The 19,642-nt window shown below is 37.4% G+C and overlaps 1 protein-coding gene across 2 annotated transcripts in view; it reads right to left on the bottom strand.

The window, feature by feature from the left end:
- LOC149223347 (Ribosomal L18p/L5e family protein) overlaps positions 1 to 19,642 on the bottom strand; it is an 82,328-nt gene that overhangs the window by 47,019 nt on the left and 15,667 nt on the right. The window contains exon 2 of one of the 2 annotated variants that reach the window (XM_089385814.1): positions 10,606 to 10,720. The exons of the other annotated variant lie outside the window; for it this stretch is intronic. The gene's annotated coding sequence lies outside the window, so the exon portion shown is untranslated. The remainder of the gene's footprint in view (positions 1 to 10,605; positions 10,721 to 19,642) is intronic. 2 annotated transcript variants of the gene reach the window in all.

Genomic DNA, 19,642 nt, shown 5'->3' with positions numbered 1-19,642 from the left:
GTGTTCACAGACGGACGGACGAACGAGCAAACATGCAAGATGCATTCGCGGACGGACAGACGAACATGCACTTTTCGCGAATGGACGAACCTGTCAAGCCTTCCAACATACAAGCAAGGAGCAACATGCAAATGCAACATCAAGCGAACCAACGACCATCGAGGACTCCACGCACTTTGCCATGCGGAGGTGAAGCTGTGACACACCATGAGGACATCCATCACCCAGCAGCACTGCAGCTCGACATGCACACCAGTAGCAACACGAATGTACCAGCACTGTCATGTCGAGTCATGTCATCCACATCTCTACTGTGGGCCATATTGTCAATCAATGTAATGTAACATGGAAGTCCAAGAGACCCACTTGTTGTATGAAGAGTCATGTAAAGTCGAAGAGTCATGAAAGTCAAACAGTCATGAGGGTAATCGAACAGCCACAAGGGTCAGTTTCAACCTTGGCTATAAATACCCCCTCATTTGTACATGCAAAGGACTTTTTCACCTCAGCTCCTCCCACATAGCCTCAAGAGTCTGTAATCTTTTCTTTGAGGAGTAAGTAGTGGCTCCAATGCCTCGCCCACGGGGTTAGTGATGTATGGTGTAACGATGTGTCTTGGAACTTTCTCTTAATTCAGAAGCCTACTAACAGGCCAACACGTTTTCGCATGTGTATTGTAACTGTTGTAAGACTAATCTTGAACACTTGTAATGCATGTTGCTTTAACCTGTGTTTAACACTTGAACTCATTCACTTGTTGTAATACATATATGTTAATGAAAATGCGTTGTATATGTTTTAAACGCTGTCTTGCCCGTGTTGGCTACCTCCCCAGACATCAGACAGAGCTTTCACAGAAAACTTGCTATAACACTTGTTGCACTCACGCGAACTCATCCGCTGAGTGTTGTACATGTTATCTTACCTTGTGTGTTGTGACTGCCACATCTGTGTGGATTGTTCTTCCGGAAGCTATGCACGTCCTGTTGTGTTGTGTGTTCCTAACAGAGTTGGGGTTTCCTCCCAACCAACTTGTGACTCACTCCCACCCTCTCCCTCTATAGTGAAAGAACCATTGACACAAGTAACACTAGCAATCACCAAGCATGTGAACCTCACTTCTCGAAGATAAAGCAGACCACTCTCCTATGCTGACAGGGAAGAGTTGAGGCAAATCTTTAAGATAATGGCAACCAGGCCATCATACTAGAATGGACTCCCACACCAAACGGTGTGAGGTCTAGTTGGGACTTCATACCGAGGTGATCCCCTGAATGTTGGCGAGTTCAGCACCATCAACAAATCCTCAAGAAGGATCCACTTATCACAACTCATCAGGAGGTTAGAAGCATCCAAATACTCAAATATACATGCAGGAAGTATAAGTAATAATCAAAACAATAATCAGATCAATAAGTCTAAACAAAAGTAAAGACATAAAGGAGCACCATAAATCGAAAAGTACTTATCTTCAATGAGAGGTGATCATCTCCCTCTTGAACCAGCCTTCAAGAGTCGTGACTATCCATTATCCATATGACAATGTTGCCTTCAATATTTCAACCAACTTCATCGACAACCAAGCCTAATCAAAACTATCCCATCAAGGCCTACATCAAATTTGTCACAAGTGCTTGTATATATTCACATCAGTCGTGTTAGGGTTTCTAAATTACACAACTCAAATATTTGCCATAAACTAGGGTTTCTCCCAAACCCTAACCTCATAATATCCATCAAACCCTAATAACCAAATTGCTTAGAGTTTCCTTCAAACCCTAGTATTCTTTTAGGTATCCTCCATCTTCTCTTGCATCCATCAAGGGTGTCTTCATAGGGGTGATCTTCAATGACTTTTCTTCAGCCTAGCTTTGATACCATGTTAATTTTTCTTAGGGCTATATTGTTCTTTGCTTTGATAATTGCATTTCATTATTTCCATATTTAAATTCACCCCATAGCATCATATCATTATTCAGATTTACATCATTATTCAGCAATATATGCAACTATGTAGAAAGAACAATATCATCATCAATGCAATGGAACATAAAGGAACAATAGAAGAAAAGAATTCACACATAGAGACACCAGGATTGGTTGGAGACCAGGGAAAAACCCACTATGGGGAAAACTCTTTCAAATTCTTCTTCTTATTATATTGTCATTGAATGATTCAGCAAAAGAGAGTACAATGATCCATATCTTCATCCATACAACTATCCAGCAAAATCAACTAAACAATATCCATAAGATGAACCCAACCATGCTAATAATCCAAAAACCATGATTCAAGAACCTATAGTCAATTGTCACTGTCTGTAGTTAACTACTGAACTTTGCGATCAACGAGCAAAAACTTTGGTCAACTTGAAAAATTCAACCTTTAGGTTCCAGTCGTAGGGAAGATGTGTCATGCATGTGGCTGAAAGGCTTTGGTCGAAATTTCTCCATGACATGCTTGCGGCTGCAGTTGAAATTTCTCCATGACATGCCTGCGGTTGAGACCCAAAACCCTAAAAACATAGATGCGAGCTTCGAACCCTGCAATTTCGGACCTGTGCCAACCAATCTCTGCGAACTTGCCTCAGACCTGTGCAAGCCAAACCAAAGAAGAGAATAGAAGAATGTCTCATGATCATGTCCAAATGAGGTTGAGGTCACTTGTATTTATAGCCTTCCAAGGGTGTCCAATTTGTTTTAGGGTCAACCTGATCAAATATGCACATGTGGGCTTTAATTCAAAAATACACTTTCCTCTATCCAAAGTGAGCACTTCAAATGTCAAAATTGGTCCTCTCAAAAAGAGTAATCTCATCCCATGGGTGGAATTTGTCACTGAGTTGCCAAATTAACATATAGGCTGTGGATCCCTTATCTTTCCTTCACCTTACAATATTTGCACTTATGACTCGTGCTAGTCTTTATTATGTTCCTTGCTTTGTTACAATGTAGAGTTTCCTTGAAATTTGCTATTGCTTGTATGAACAACTCTAAAACTAATTTGTAACACCAAGACACAGAAATTCTCTACCAATTTGCAGCTGAATAGAACAAAATTAAAAAACACATTCACACAATACAATAACACAAAAAAAATATCTAGGGAACCCAACTGGGAAAACCCTCTACTAGCTGTAGATTTTATTGAGAGAAATTGAGCAATTGATCTCTTACAAGGCAACACAGTTTTACTAGAAACACACACACGTTTTCCCTGCTTATACTAAGCTTGAACATCCTATACACAATCCTGATCTAGCTCCTCTTACTTGCGTTGCAGGCCCTAACTTCTAGCGCAGGAAGTCTCCTATTTCCTAGTGCAGATATGCACACAAAATTCTCTCCTCTTGTTGCGTATAGGCTTCTCCTTATGCACTCTCCTCGCAAGCCTCTCACTCACACAATATCGTGCACACAAGAATGATCAAAATATGTGCCTTCGTCCTCTTTATAAGCTTTTCGCTCATGCTAAATCTAGCAAGTCTATTTTTGGAACTCCGCCTAGCGATTGACTAGTTAATTGACTCATGTAACTCGTCCCAGCCACAAATAACCACTGAAACTTCTAACTTGCACTAGGAGACAAACAACTAAGCCTCCAACTATTCGCATGAATTAAACTGCTTCATGAACTCAACCTGATTTTTAGGAACTTGTCCTAACTTTTAGAAACTTATGCATGCTAAAGAAAGACTGTTGTGGTCTCTTTGACTAAGGCAAAAGTCAAAGACGACCTTTCTCGCTCCTATTTTCAACAATGACCTTTGCACACCTATGACCACTTGTTCTCATGGGATCTCAACACATTATAGTGGATCTCTTGTTTCCACGTCATGAGGTTGGTCCATTTTGGATGTACCATATTCGACTGCTCCAGTCTTAGGGACAGCTTGTGCTACCGTTTGTACCTTCAAGCAACTAGCATGTCTCACTAGATCTTTCTTCTCTGCCTCTACCATAGGCCATCTTCACCAACTTGAGAAACAATACTAGAACTATCTAGTTGGAAGTTGGAATCTATTAAGCATTAAGGAGAAATGTAACTTGTGATGAAATGTCTTCTCTTTGTGCCCCTTTTTTGGATTAAGGGGGGATGTTGAACGCAAGAGTGTAATCTTCATTTTTGGCCATGGTCAACCTTGTATTAAGTTGGATATTCATCAACCTACTCTCATTTGTATTGAGTTGGTTATTCATTAGCCCACTCTCGCTTGTATCATGGAGGGTATTCAAAAACCCACTCTCATTTATATTCGAGTACGATAGATGTTTATTGAGTTTGGTATTCACATAAATCTGCGCCTATTTCCAGCTACAGCCAACCCTATCTTGAATTGGGTGTCCATAAACTCACTCTTCATCATTTCACTCTGTTGTCGCATAGAATGTCTAGGCACCATGACAACGGCTCAGATCGGGGCTGTCACTCTGATCCCCAATCTCTCTGTTTAAGCTGTCTCCCTACAACAGGCTAAGGGGGGTAGACCCTACGGAAAAATGGAATGAAGAAGAACTAGTTGGGAACCAACCAATTCGGGAGACACAATGAAGCAACCGAGTACTTGATTAAGATTTAGCAAGACTTATGGGATTTGATTAGATTTTAAACGATTGATACCAGTGCCTTATGGAGTCAATGATCTTGCTAGGGAATTTAAGACCAAGCAATCGATTAGCAACTATTGCTTAGATGAATGACTATCTTATATGAAATGCAGATCTTGAAGCTAATGTGAGATGCAAGAATCTTGGTTAATTTTAGTTAAATGCCTATTTAAATGTGAATCCTTCAATCCTTTCTATGTTGAGCCTGATTTCATAGTATTTTGGCAGAGAGAAGATAAGGTGAAGCACACTAAGCTGTGATTAACAATACCTCTCCTGAAAATCTAACATACCTGGTGCCTCCAGCGCTACAGAGAGTTGTGGCTCTGACGATTGCAAGGTCACCGTTTTAAATACTATTAAAAGCAGGCTTCTCAAGCAAAGATAAATGGATACCTATTTCTCTATCGACCAAGCTTATGCTTGGAAGTAAATTTTATTTATGCAAAGCTAACTTATACACAAAAAAGATGAAGTTAGACTCAAGGATTAGAAACACTTGTGTCGCAAAAGCCCTCAATTACCAAAATGAAATGTTCGCTTTACTAGAAAAAGACTTCAAAATAAACTCTTGAAAATATTACAATTAAACCACAAGCTTATTTTGATCTTTCTGATACAATTATAGCTTTAAAGAGAACAAAAACTTCTTTGCATTTTAATATCAATGTCAACAGATGCTCAAAATATACTCAGCTTAGGAAACAAAAATACGCAATCTATTACAATTCCACGACAGAGCAGTTTAACAATTACTTGAAAATATTCGCAAAAGATCTAACATGTAACACACATCAAATAATTCAAGCAATGACGATCAATTTCAATAGATGCAAAATGTTCTAGCAATTAAATTTCTAGAGATCCGTATACTTTAAAAAACCATGAAATTTAAATGCTAATCAATTCACAATCCTAGAATTAAAATGATTTATGCTTAGTGACCCAAATCTAGGAAAATTTATCACTTTCCTATTAGATACAAAAATTCAAGTATGTTTGACTATGGGGCAGTTAAAATGCTTTATACCAGAAAAGTTTTCTTTAGAGTTTACTCTTAAGACACAAAAAGAACACCAAAAAGGAACTATAGATTAACAAATTTAATTAGTCCTTAGGAAAATTTCTTCAATGTGCTAAGCTTATGAAACGAGACTAATGTGGTAAATGATCAATTAGGATTTTTTAATGTGACCAAAATAAATCAAAATGATTTAATAATCTTTTAAATGGGCCAAAGGCCACATAAAAAAAATTAAATCTTTTAATGTGAAAAATTAATTTCGATTTAAGTTTTTAGAAGGTCTCGAAGTCACATGAAAAATAAAAATGGAAATGAAGCCTTTTTTTATTTTAGGATTTTTTATTTTTATGATTTTCTAGTTTTAGAATTTTAATTTTTTAGATCTTTTAAATTTTTTGAATTTTAATAAAAATCAGAGTCAAAATGAAACAATTTAAAAAAAAAAAAAAATAGAAATAGAAATCGAATTTTTAGTTTTTATTTTTAAATAAAGTACCAAAGAAATTAACCAAAATCTAACCCAAAAGAACAAATAAAATCGGACTATGTATATCTAAATGCACTAACCTAAAACCTAAGAGAAAAATATAAACAAATGGAAATCAAACAAAACAAAACAAAAAGAAAATCGAAAAAGTTTGAGTTTTGTTTGCAGGTGAGACAGGCGGCAGCTTAGCAGCCCGACGGGGCAGCGAGAGGAAGGAGAGTTTGCAAGCGGCGGAGGAGATGATATGCTGCGAGAGGAGGCCGAGGGAGCGATGGGTAGTGATGAAGCTCAACAGACAGCGGATTTCGTTTGAGTTCGACAGCAACGGACAAGGTATGGATCATGGCTGCGGAGGGAAAAAGGCTGCAAGTTGGATTCGTGGAATGGATGCGGATCTGGAGGAAGGAGCACGAGGGAAAAGGAAATGTGAGGACGCACAGAGGGCAAGAAACAAGGTCCGACACGAATGAAAGACGCTGATATGGAGGAGCGAGGGCGAAGGACCTGGCAGCGTTTTTTTGCAAGTGATGGAATGGACGGGTTAAGCAGTGAGTTTTGTTTTTCTTGCAAATTTTGCAGGTCGAAGAGCGAATGGATGCCGCTGGAGAGGAAGGATCCGTGGGTTGAAGAGGGAGCAGCGGATAAGGGAGGCTACAACAGCGTATGGCAGAGAGATAGAAAAGTTTCAGACAGCAAGAGAGAGGAATAAACCCAAGGCAGCAAAACCCTAAAAAAAATCGAAAAATTTTCAGAGAAAAAGAAATTCCGATTCCAGCAGATAGTAACTCACTGAACCCTTAAAAACCTTCCAAGAAACTTCTAATTTAGTTGGTATATTCTACTTCAGATTTATCAATAAAATCCTTATAAGATTTTTTCCAAAAAAAAAAAAAAAAACCCTTGGACTGTAAAAACAGTGCTCCTGCAAAAATGGTTTTTGAGGCCAAATCTTACCCTCCAGCGCCTAGATCTGGCTTCAAATCAAACTTGACCTTCCGGTCTGCAACCTGCACCTGAAAAAAAAACACCCTGAACCCAAATATACAAAAATAATAAATAAAACCCCAAAAACCCAAGTCAAAAAAAAACAAAAAAATTACAGATCTATGCACAGGAATAACAGATCTATCAAATCTGAAGAGTACGAGTCCAACTCCGCTCCCAGATCTGATAATCTAAGGCTCTCAACAACTAGATTCATCAATTTCGCACATAAAAAATTAACTTTTTAAAATTTTAAAGGAAATGCTTAGCTCAAAACCCTTCATGCATCACCAAAAAAATCTTATGATAAGCCCCGGATAAAATTAAGTTGGGCTCTTCAGAAAACACAGATCAGGAGTTGGCTAGTCCAACTGAAAACTTCCCCTAACACCCGAGAATCTAAAAATCAAGACATTTTTGCAAAACTCAATTCAGCGATCAAAATAGAGCGAGAAAATGATAATAAAATTCAGATAAATAGAGATACCTGCTATTACATTCAAAATTTAAATTATCACTTAAACCCCAGTGACTGAGCAAGATACATGTACTCAAATCACTCTTTAGAAGCTATTATCAACGGCTAAAAAAATTTACACATGAAAAACGATACATCTTACAGTATTTCCATGAAGAGTAACACCGGCGAAGATTTACCCCAAAGTCTTTCTTTATTTTTCAAAAGAAAGATTACACGAGAGCTTTTCGCTTAGCACACGACTCAAAGGTCGGATCATTTGACTGACAAATGACTTCCTATTTAAAGATAAATCTCCAACGGCTAGTTCGAGTGATCCTCGTCAATGCAATCTCGACCGTTAATGAGGATCAAAATTTCTTTTAATCTCATCCATCGAAATTTCAAATTCTTGAGGAAATTTGAATTTTTCAATTAAATGCATTTTAATTAATTCAAAAATCAAATTTTTGAATTAATTTCCCCAAAATTTTGAGTTTGACTTAACCCCAGGGATCAAAGGCTTAAAATTTATCAAAATAATTAATTTACTTAGTCCTTGGATCTCTTAAAATTTATTTTTAAGGACCGACGAATTTTGCCTTTGGAAATTTAAATTCACCTAGGACCTAGAATTAATTAAACTAGCTTAGCATTTTAATTAATTTTTTTGCCAGAAAATTTAATTAATTAACCTATGAGGGTATAAATTATTTTTCCAAACACACATCATGCTTTTCATATTTTTTACATCTCAAAGGGGAAAACCCATATGTAATAGACCCTCACAGAGTATCCATTTCTGCAACACAAATATAATCCAGCAGACCAAGCAATTTGTAATAAAATAACCTAACCAAATAGTTAGGATTATTCCCAAATCACTTTTAATATACTCGATCTTTAACACTAGGACTCGCCTAAGATCCCAGTGACAAAATCCATTCCGGCTTTGGGGTAACACTGAAGGAAAACTCTGTCGACCATCTGAGAATGGATCGGTGAGACAAAAAACCTCCCGGAATTCCCGGAATGTAGATCGTCACCAAAAAGTAGGTTTACCTAGGTAATCACATACATGACATGGATCTACTAAGATTATTTACATCATATACATGCAGAATGGGTTTACATTATAACATGATCCTCAAGCTGATGATGATAGCTGGACGGCACGAACACATCGATCAGGCGCTATCCCTTCTGTGAAAAAAGGGGGTGTACTGCTTTGGGTCGTCGACACGTAGTGGTCAACACACTCCATAGCCCTCTATTCAACTTATTCGAAGATATTGCAAAATGGTGTAATTCTCACATTCACCTACAATCAACTCATATTGTGTCATTAATGCACTTGGTTTGCCATTATTGTAATCTTTTTCTTCTCTTTTTTTTTTTTACCATAGTGAATTGGTAACTCTATCGCAACAAGCCAAACATGTCCCTTGGAATTGAACCCGGGTGGATGGGAAAACAAACCGTGCTCCTAACCACTCGAGCTACTAACTCAAGCTATTAATGTAACCTTTTATTACAACACTACGTTATATGTAAGGCCAACCTAATTGACTTAGATCTGGGCCCATAACCCCTTTTGAGAGGGCACCCTACCTCTTGAGTTATGCAAATACACACTCAAGGGTCATTTTCAAATCATCATCTTGTTATCTCCTTGATCATTCTTTAGCCTATGTGCATCATTGTTTTATAAAGTGTTTTATGCCCAAGGGTACCTATATCTGTGGTGTTCACTTCTACCTAGCCATTTTTCACGCTCTTGTGCATGGGTTTATTTCTCTCTAAAGCTCCTATGGATCAGCTCTAGTGCTGTTGTTGGCATTATCTTGGCTGTTATTGGCAAGTTTATCAAGGGCAGTTCTGTTATTTTCTCCATTTATTCTAGGTTTTAGGGTTCGCTGGCAATTCCATTCGATCTTTCTCTCTCTTATGGATCTCAACACCATGAGGTGGTCAACCTCAAAATGTTTTAACCCTCATACTTGGAGGAGCAGTTACATGTGCTACATATGAAAGATGTGATTCCAAAGAAATAAGCTCAAAGATTGTACTAGTTGATGCTCAAATTAGAAAACTGAATAAGTAAATCACATCATATTTTTAAGCCAACAAGAGGCCCTCTTCTCTCAAGTCAAATGGATTTTGCAGTGTAAACTTGAACCACATTTTCCACATCTTCATCATTAAGTATAATTCATCCTAAGCGGCGAGGAAATGACATATATGCTCATCAATATTGTAGAATTTTATAATAAGTAGGTTACGAGAAGTTAGCCTTTAATTCCTTGGGCAGATGCAAAGTCAACCTCCCAATGCATAGTTTAGTTTGTATTATTTAGATATCAACTGGACAGCCTGAGATAACCAACTTTCTTGAATCTAAAGAACAGTTCAGTTCCAGATCAAAGTAGGAATGTAATATGGGCAATTTACTTTTCCTGATATTTGTCCAGTTTCCTTTGCACATTTCTGTTAACACTAGATATCACCTTACTGCCTACTCCGTAAACAAAACAAAATGAACCTCTTCTGCAGCCTACAGGACACAACACCTGGCAAAAAAGTAACAATGTCGTGCTATGCAACCAGTTCTTAATAAACTGGTAAGTTGTTAATAATATGGGGTTATAACAGCAGAAAACCCAACAAGCATCTAGGATTTACTTAGATTTTGTTCCCTGAAGAAACTATACAAAAGATGATCATTTACCAGTACATTATATTCGACTCTTAACATTACTTCCTACCTTTGTTTCAATTCACAAAATAATTTATATTTAACGTTATAAAATTACATAAGAGTTACAATTACATCCATGACTGATGTCCTTTTGGCTTCCTCTTGAACTGTAATGTTCATTTCCCAAGTTGATTTGTTTTTGCTTCTTCTAATATGCAACCAAACTCTTGCAGCGTAACCTAGGGGACCCACAAACTTTTAATGCAATAAAGCTATAATAGCTGTAATAAAACTTTGCATCATAGGCTTTTCGTTTTTTCCTTGGGCACAGGGAAGGGTGCACAAACCAATTCTATGGTGCTCTCATCTTTTGCAGCATGAAATCTGCAGTTTTCTGCAGGTTTCCATGGACATGCATCTTGCAATTGCAGAAGACTTATCTGCGACATCTGCAACTTATGCCTGCATAAGAATAGGGGCATCTTAGTGAGCATGATAGCTGCATTTGTATTTGACGGTAAGTAATAGTGCCTAATCTCCAAAGTGCAGACATGCAGACTTGTACTTTAAGAGTGGCTCAATGAATTGATTGCCTAGCTATGATAGCTTCAAAATATAGCATTTGAAGAAGAAGATTAAGACCACTAGTTTAGGATTTTATTTGCAGCATTCATTTCATCTACTACTGTTTATCAATATGGAACTGTGAAAGGAAAACTAGGTGAATCTGGAGAGTGGAGTTTTATCACAAACAGCTTGAAGGAATCTAGCTTTCCACTACCCCATCTTAGAACAATATCATGGAACAAAGGAAATATTTTTTTAAATTGTCTAAGAATGAATCTATTGGAAATGTAACTAGTTTCAGTCTTCACAATTGTTGTTGTACTCATTTCAATATGTATCTTATGTAACAAACAAAAGAAGAAAAAGAAAAAGTTATTATTTTAAAGCATGGGTTTCATGCTCTTTACTGATGGTCTTCTAGTTAAAAGCATGTTCTTCATGCTTCTAGGGTTTGTTAGGTCATAGAATTTATTGTCACGAGTCAAGAGAGTCAATATCATGCTTATAAGACCCTCCCGAGCAAAATATATCTTGTAAAAGAATTTATTTTGAGTCTAAAAAGCCCTGGGAACCTCCAAAGTATAAGTCGGCCTAAAGGAGGGAATTTGACCCCTTGGAAAGGCTATATAAAGGAGCAGATTCAAACTCATTTGCACTCACTCACCAACAAGTTCGATCTTCCAAGAAATAGTTTGATCTAAGGCAAGAAGAAGCAAAGAAGGAGGAGCAAAGGTCTAGAAGGCAAGAATTCAAGGATAAACTTGTTTTTGGGCTCTATCTCTCTCACACATGCGAAGTTCTAGGTTTTTGCAGCTACAAAGGAGGCCGAAACTGCAGGTCCGGATTACGGAAGAGTGGGTTGCAATATAAAGTTGCTAAAAGAGAGAATACTCTATCTTTGACCTTGTTGACCTTGAGAGGATCTGTTGTGCTCAAAAGAAAGGTCTCTTAAGGACGTTGAATTAGGGTTTCTGCAACAACAACACGGCCGAAATTGCAGGGCAGAAGCTGTGGTTGAAGTTGCAGCTAGAAGTTGGTTCTCTTGAAGGGGCCGACTAGGTACTTGGAGAAGGGCTTGGTCTAGGGTTTGGGCCTTTGTTGTCTCATTTGAAGATTCTATAAGAAGAGAAGAGTTTTCTAGGTTTTCCCCTTGGAGGGTTTTTGCCCTGGGTTGGAGCCTAACTTTTGTCCAAAGTTCAATGCTTTAAATGCAATGAGTATGGACACTTTAAGAGGGACTGTCCAAACCAACAGAACAACAAAAGAAAGGAAAGAAGTGAAGCTCACGTAGCTGAAGAAATGGGAGACCCTGAGAAGAAGTCGAAGAAAGAAGATGTGAAAGATCTTTATTATTGAAGAAGGCACCCTGCCTGTCAGTTTCTTTATGAAGATTGGTCTTTCTTGATTTTGTATGGCATCATAGAGAAAAGCATGTGATAGTAGCATATTTAGAGTCTACTTAAGTGAGTTGCTTTGTAGAAATCATCTAGTCTTTAAAGATAGACCATTTTGCATATTATTATTCATCCTGGCATTATCTAACATTATGTTAGAGGCAGTCATCTTGCTAAGGTGGATCATCATGATCCTATAAGAACCATCATTTTGGGAAGATTCTTGGAAGAAGCATTATGACAAAGCTAGTATACATTCCATATAGTATGGAAAAAATACTCTTAAAGGGATGAAGGAATGCAATGGGTCAAAATGAAGGCTCATTATGAGACATATAGTTGGATGATGGAATATGAAGCATACAAAGGCATATTGAAAGTAACTCTTGGATAAGATTCATATGTGCTAAATCTTGTAAAATGCTCTATATGATTATGTGATGTTTAAAAGGGAAGAATTTGACTTACTCAAGGATAAATAAAGAATTAAGAATTTCTCTAGATTATGTAGAATAATGTTTAACATCTAGTATAATCTTCGAAAGAAAAGTTCTATCTTGGTAATCAAGTTTGATCCTTGGGCACTTTGATGCATGAAGGAAGATTCAAGTGGAGATGGACCATGAGGATGTTGATGCTTGGACGAGAAGGTCATCATGATGAGGTAAGTCTAATTTTTAATTACTGTCGGTTATCTGGTTAACATATTTTTCTATCTGGAAAAGATATTGTTGGAATATATGAAGAATGTTGAGGCAAGCTCAATAGAGGATACCTGGCAATTAGAAAGTCAAGATATATTCATATTGGGATTGAAAGGCAGCAGTGCGAGAAGATAACTTGAAGGTCAACAAGGAGATCACTTTCATGAGGATAGGCTCAATATAATGCCTTCATTTCTATTAGCAAGATGAAAGTGATGAGCAAGAGAAATGACCCGGATCATGTCACAAGATTGAAGAGTGAAGATGGTTCCATGATACCTTGGAAGGGAGCAAGCTCGATACAAGAGATGCAAAGAAAAGAGGGAGCCATGTAGCTATGAAGAACAAGTAGTTGATCCTCTTATAAAGACAAGCCTCAAGGCTTGTGGTGTTGACTTCCAAAATTGAAAGGAAGTCTAGAATCTCCTCTAGTTCTAAGAGGGAGCAAAGGAGTCTCCTTGAATAGGAGCAGGGATCTATTCTCTAATCAAAAGGAGAATAGGGATATCCTCTCTGGTTGAGAGGGAGCGATATTGGACATCACATGTGCATTCTCTTCTTCATGTGGTAGGTACTTGACCAGGACTAACAGCCATAAGCCTAAGTGAAGGCCTTGAAGAAAGAATGGTGGAGGATTGGATAAGCATATGTGGTTTCCTTGAGGATAAAGCATCCAAGAAAGAAAAGGTATTGTCACTCTTTAAGGATGGGACAAGTATCCAAGATAAGAGTGGTCGAAGAGGACCGATATTCTTTGAGGATTCAGGTTTGGAAGTCCAAGATAAGAAAAGCCCTAAAAGGACATACCTTGTAAACATCCGGATGGGGTATGTGCCTTGTAGAAGTAGTGTGGTATCACTTTTAAAGCCTCCCAGCATAATGCTCTCGAATAAAGTTGAGCTTGTCTAGTTAGGCTTCAAAGACAGTGTTGTTTATAATGATGATGCTTACAATTGGCTTCTCAATCCAACTCTTCTTATGAGAACTCTTTAGTTTGAGAATGATGTTGTATTGGTTGTACAATTATGAATACCTTGTTTATAATGATGATGCTTACAATTGGCTTCTCAATCCAACTCTTCTTATGAGAACTCTTCAGTTTGAGAATGATGTTGTATTGGTTGTACAATTATGAATACCTCCCTAGTTAAGAGGGAGTGTTGGAAATGTAACTAGTTTCGGTCTTCATAATTGTTGTTGTACTCATTTCACAATATGTATCCTATGTAACAAACAAAAGAAGAAAAAAAAGTTATCATTTTAAAGCATAGGTTTCATTCTCTTTATTGATGGTCTTCTAGGTAAAAGCATGTTCTTCATGTTTCTAGAGTTTGTTAGGTCATAGGATTTATTGTCATGAGTCAAGAGAGTCAACATCATGCTTATAATACCCTCTCGAGAAAAATATATCTTGTTAAAGAATTTATTGAGTCTAAAGTCCTGGAAACCTCCAAAGTACAAGTCGGCCCTGGAAGCTTCAAGTCAGCCTAAAGGAGTGAATTCAACCCCTTGGAAAGGCTATATAAAGAAGTAGATTCGACCTCATTTGCACTCACTCACCAACAAGTTCGATCTTCCAAGAAAAGGTTCAATCTAAGGCAAGATGAAGCAAGGAAGGAGGAGCGAAGGTCTAGAATGCAAGAAGTCAAGGATAAACTTGTTTTTGGGCTCTTTCTATCTCACACGTGCGAAGTTCTAGGATTTCTACAGCTACAAAGGAGGCCAAAACTGTAGGTCCAAATTATAGAAGAGTGAGTTGCAATATCAAGTTGTTGAAGGGAGAATACTCTATCTTTGCCCTTGTTGACCTTGGGAGGATCTGTTGTGCTCAAAGGAAGGCCTCTTAAGGAAGCTGGATTAGGGTTTCTGCAGTAGCAACATGGCCGAAATTACAGGACGAAGTTGTAGGACGAAATTGCAGGGCAGAAGTTGTGGTCGAAGTTGCAACTAGAAGTTGGTTCTCTTGAAGGGGTCGACTTGGTACTTGGAGAAGGACTTGGTCTAGGGTTTGTGTCTTTGTTGCCTCATTTGAAGATTCTATAAGAAGAGAAGGGTTTTATGGGTTTTCCTTTGGAGGGTTTTGCCCTGGCTTCGAGCCTAATTTTTGTGTCCATTGTCTTTATTATTTTGCTCTTGATATTTATTTGAAAAAGAAGATATAATAAAGAAACACAAGAAGAAGAATAAATTCTAGCTCTTGGATACATCATTAAGATCTGAAAATATCTATTGACGCATCCCCTGATGATGGACTCACTTAAGTAGTCCGAAACGTTGGGTTCTCAAAACTCGATAACAGTCATTCCTCCTCTACTAAAGAAGAATAAAGTTCACAAACAAGTATTAAGGTTAAGGAAAATTGGAATTAATAGCTACCACATTATATTTTCCAACGGGAGTCCAACATCCCCAAAGATTTATATAGGAACAAAGCTTTGATTTTTAGTAGCAAAAAGAAGCTCTCAATCATTTGTATCATTGTGAGAGCATTAGAAAACTTTACATGAATATAGGGCATTAGCTTAAATTCAAAACAAATTGGGTTGGCTGATAAGCTAGACATTTTATACAATAAGTTGGATGCAGCCAGATGCATGATTAATTCCAAGATTTGACATTTTATCTAGCATGCTTGTCAGCGAAAGACTTCACTGGGGGCTTCATAGATCATTGGGGGTACTGATTGTATGGCTCTCTAGCTTCCATACAACAAATATCAACATCTACTGCAGTGTCGATTCTAACTTCTATCTAATAATGGTTGAAACAATGCTTGGAGGGATTCATGACAAGCAAACTAGGTGTGTGCTTGATTTCCTATCTATATCTCTAGAAGAAATATGGCTCCCTTCTGCCTGGTGTCATCAGAGTAATGGATTTTTCACCTGATGTGGACAAACAAATCCAGTTTCCAAACTGTAGTAAAGAAAACCCAATCCCTAAGATTTGAATTTGGTGATTATAGTGAGATGTGTAAAGTAGAGTGGCTATGTTCTCTGCAGTTAGGGTTTCCCTAATCGTCGCCATTGCCACAGTCTACAGATTTGTGGCATCCCCCTCGAATTTGCAAGATCTGTCGCCCCATTCAGCTTGGTCTGTTGGATATCTTCATGCTAGTTTTGGCTATGAGTTTGTGCATCAGAGTCTCTTGCTGGTTAGGGCCATCTTACCCCTTGTTCTATGTACGTGTCTTCTCCTCACCCTAGGTCCTAGCCAATTCAAGATGGTTCTATGTGGCCAAGATTCCAAAGTCCATCATTGCTCCAATGTAGTTGACTTGAAGAGTTCTTAGCTTCGTTCAGTGGGATTGGGTGGTCTTTCAAATCCTGTCATGGCAGGTGATGTCTCTCTGCCTTGTCGTTCAATGAGGTAGAAAAGTTGAGTCAAGCAAATTTACAGAAAAGGTTGATTCAATTTATTCTCTCGAGTTGGAGTTAACTCCTTCAGTAAAGAAGAACATTAATACCCTTAAAGAAAATGGGTTGATTGGTAAGTTTACTAGCCTTTGGCCCAATTGTAACTCTATTTTGGATTGGATCTCTAACAATTGGGTAGTCATGAGCCTGTTGGTACTTTGTATTCTGGAAAAGGACATTATGCTTTTATTTTCGAAAGCTAGGAAGATAGGGACCTAAGCTTTAGATCTAGGCCTTATTTCATGGGCTCCAAGGGAATGTTTCTCGCCCACTAGACTCTAGATTTTCATCCCTACATGCAAATTTATTTTGTGTTTGTCTAGATTAGATTGCCAATCTCCCCCTTATTTTGTTGAGAAATCTAGGGGCAGTTAGATGGTGATTTCTCATACTTTGATAACTGCTTGTGACGTTCTTTTACTTAACTTGATTAGCTCCTTCTTTCACTTAATTATTATTATGTTTTTTTATCATCAAACAGCTACCAAACTATCAAGATCAAAGAGACAAGAGGACACAAATGTAGGTTGCTAGCCACGGCCAAAACCTCTCCTCTTGAGAGGAAAACCCACAAGAATTCTTCTCTTCTTAAAAAATGTTCAGATGACGAATTCCAAGACCTATGACCCTTGACAAAGACTCGTTCGAGACCAAGTCAACCTCTCTTTTGATCAGCTTGTCCTTCACAAAGTCAACGCTAGTCAAACTTGCTTCAATGCTTCCAAATTTCAGCTTCACTTCATAATTCGGCTTCTATTACAAGTTTGCAACTTTCGGCCTTTCCTACAGTAGATGATTTTCGCACGTGTGAACCGTTTAGGGCAGAATTAGGATACTTCTTTCCTTCGCTTGGCTTGGTCTTCAATCCTTAGAATTTCGGCTTGTAAATATGATTCTTAGACACCATATTTCGGCTCCTTTTAAGGTCTACAATTTATCACTTCAGAAACCCTAGTTGCAGCTTGCACATGTAAAAGATCTAGGCCCACAACAATCCCTTACCACTTTGATTTTCCTTCCTTGATTTCTATCCTTTTTTGTTGGCTATAAGGCTCTTTCTTCTTAGTAATCAAACTTGACTTGGATGACCTTCAAATGAGGTCGATGTATCCATATATATAGTCTTCCTTGGAGGTCGAGTAGTTGTCCATGAGGCCAACTTTTCCTGCTTGTAGGTCGACTTGTCTTGGAGGGTGTCTTTTGACTTACAAAAATTCTTTTGACATGATACAATATGCCCTGTTGTATCTGTTTCTCGAAGGCATTTCTTGGCTGCGAAACTCTGCCGAGAAACCAACTCGACCAAACTTTAGGTTCAAGCTAGCCCTCGAACCAGAGGGGTTTCCCTCAAATGTCACAAGGTTTTTTTAACATTGTTGACTGTCACTGGACAACAGTCTTTGAAGCATAATGACAAGACCTATTATTTGTTGTAGGTGGTTGCAGATGAATATCCAATCTCCGCTCAAAAATAAATCCTTCTCTTGTTGAAACTTGATCAAAGTGCCAACATCTAGTTCCGACAGAAAAACATAGCTTAAAGAGTTTGGTGGAGGAAAATAAGAGAAATCAGATAATTAAGTATTCATATTGAATACTTAATCAATCAAATATAGTAAATGCGTGTAGAAGAATTCTACAGCCAAAAAGATATACATTCAAGAGATGACAGAAGGCAACAATTAAATGATGTAGAGGAGCTAATTTAAACAGACTATTCAATTAGCTAATCTCAGTGTAGATGATAACTTTGCAGTGGGTTGTCAGGGAGGTTGATACTCAAACCTAGCCTTGCCCTAACTCCTATGTTACCTTGAACATATGCAGAAACAAATTATGGAATAACAAGGAAAGACATACATGAAAAACAATTTCTGTCATGAAACTAAAGCCAGAATACTTTAATTAAATTCCTATAATAAAAGTCTTTACAAAAATGGCAGGGTTTTGGTATCAAAAGCCAACCCTTTTACAATGAAAATGAAACAATATATAGGAAAACATCTTCCTCAAACTGTCACTAATCTATAGGAAACAAATCCTATCAAATAAACTGAAAATACAATATGTTGCAGAAAATTTGGAAATGGCAAAAAGTCTTCTACCTTTAAATCTGGGACTGATCTTTTAGTTTCTAGTTCTTTTGCTAAGAAATCTGAAGTTTTTTAAGATTTTGCCCTATAAATTTGGAAATGATTGCTTGACTGCTGATTTTGTTCCCTCAAATCTGGAAATTAGCTCGCTGATTGTTGATTGATTGCCTTTATTCTTCAAACTGGTTGCCCATTTTTTGTCACAAATTTGCCTTAATCTTCTGCATGTTGATCTTTTACCTCATAATCTGGAAGTTGTTGAATCTGCTCTGTAAAACTCAGTTAATATGCCCATAATTTGGTTGACTGGTCCCTTTTTATAGAATTGATTAATCCCATGTCCTTTGATAAAATTCTTTGATAACTCAATTATCTTAATTATCCTTCAGGTGCCTAATCATTGTCGAGAAATTTGAAAATGATTTGGAAATCATTGATTTTTTGTCACTCTTTAATTTTAAATTTTTGGGAGTAAGATATTTTGATAAAAAAACATTTCCCAAAAATATATAAAATCATATTTCCATGAATTTCATAACTGAAAACTCAAAATATTTCCTCAAATGATTTTATCCCGTAAAACTATTCATTGTTTGAAATCCATGTCTTGTTTTGAAATCCATGTAAAATTGTTCCTTTCCTCGTGAATTTCATAAATCAAATCCAAAAATATTGCTCTATAAACCCATCCATGGTTTTGAAAACCATGTCCTGTAATACTTCTCCATTGTAGCATTTATTTGTTTATGAATTTCATAAATGAAATTAAAAACAATTTACCCAAACCATTCACTGTTTTCATATTTAGTTTTTCCCACTTTTGGTTTACTTATGAATAAATGAAACTTCATAAATAATTCTCCTTTTTCTGTGAAAACCATCTACTATTTTGCTTCCCCATGGTTTTGAAAACCATGTCTCCCTTTTCAACTCCCTTTTTTACTTCTATAAAAACTTTGGATAATAAATTATCCAAATTTTCTCATCACGGGCATTCTCTTTATAATGCTTTTCCTCCTTTTTTAAGGGTGGTTCACGGACATTGAGTAACTACTACATCCACGGGAAAATCCAGGTAGATCAACCCGAAGGGATCTACACGTCGGCCAAACTAGCAAGACCTAACCTCAAGGGCATTGAGGAGATTTGACCCCGTGACCTCCCGATAAGCGAGGTACTTAGCGACAGGAACTCAACTAACTGAGCTATC

This window comes from Pinus tabuliformis, chromosome Q (assembly GCF_031772625.1).
Source record: "Pinus tabuliformis cultivar Carrire ecotype Pingquan chromosome Q, CPIR1, whole genome shotgun sequence".
Classification (NCBI taxonomy): domain Eukaryota; kingdom Viridiplantae; phylum Streptophyta; class Pinopsida; order Pinales; family Pinaceae; genus Pinus; species Pinus tabuliformis.
The sequence above is the reverse complement of the archived record's forward strand: the minus strand, read 5'-3'. Positions and strand labels throughout refer to the sequence as shown.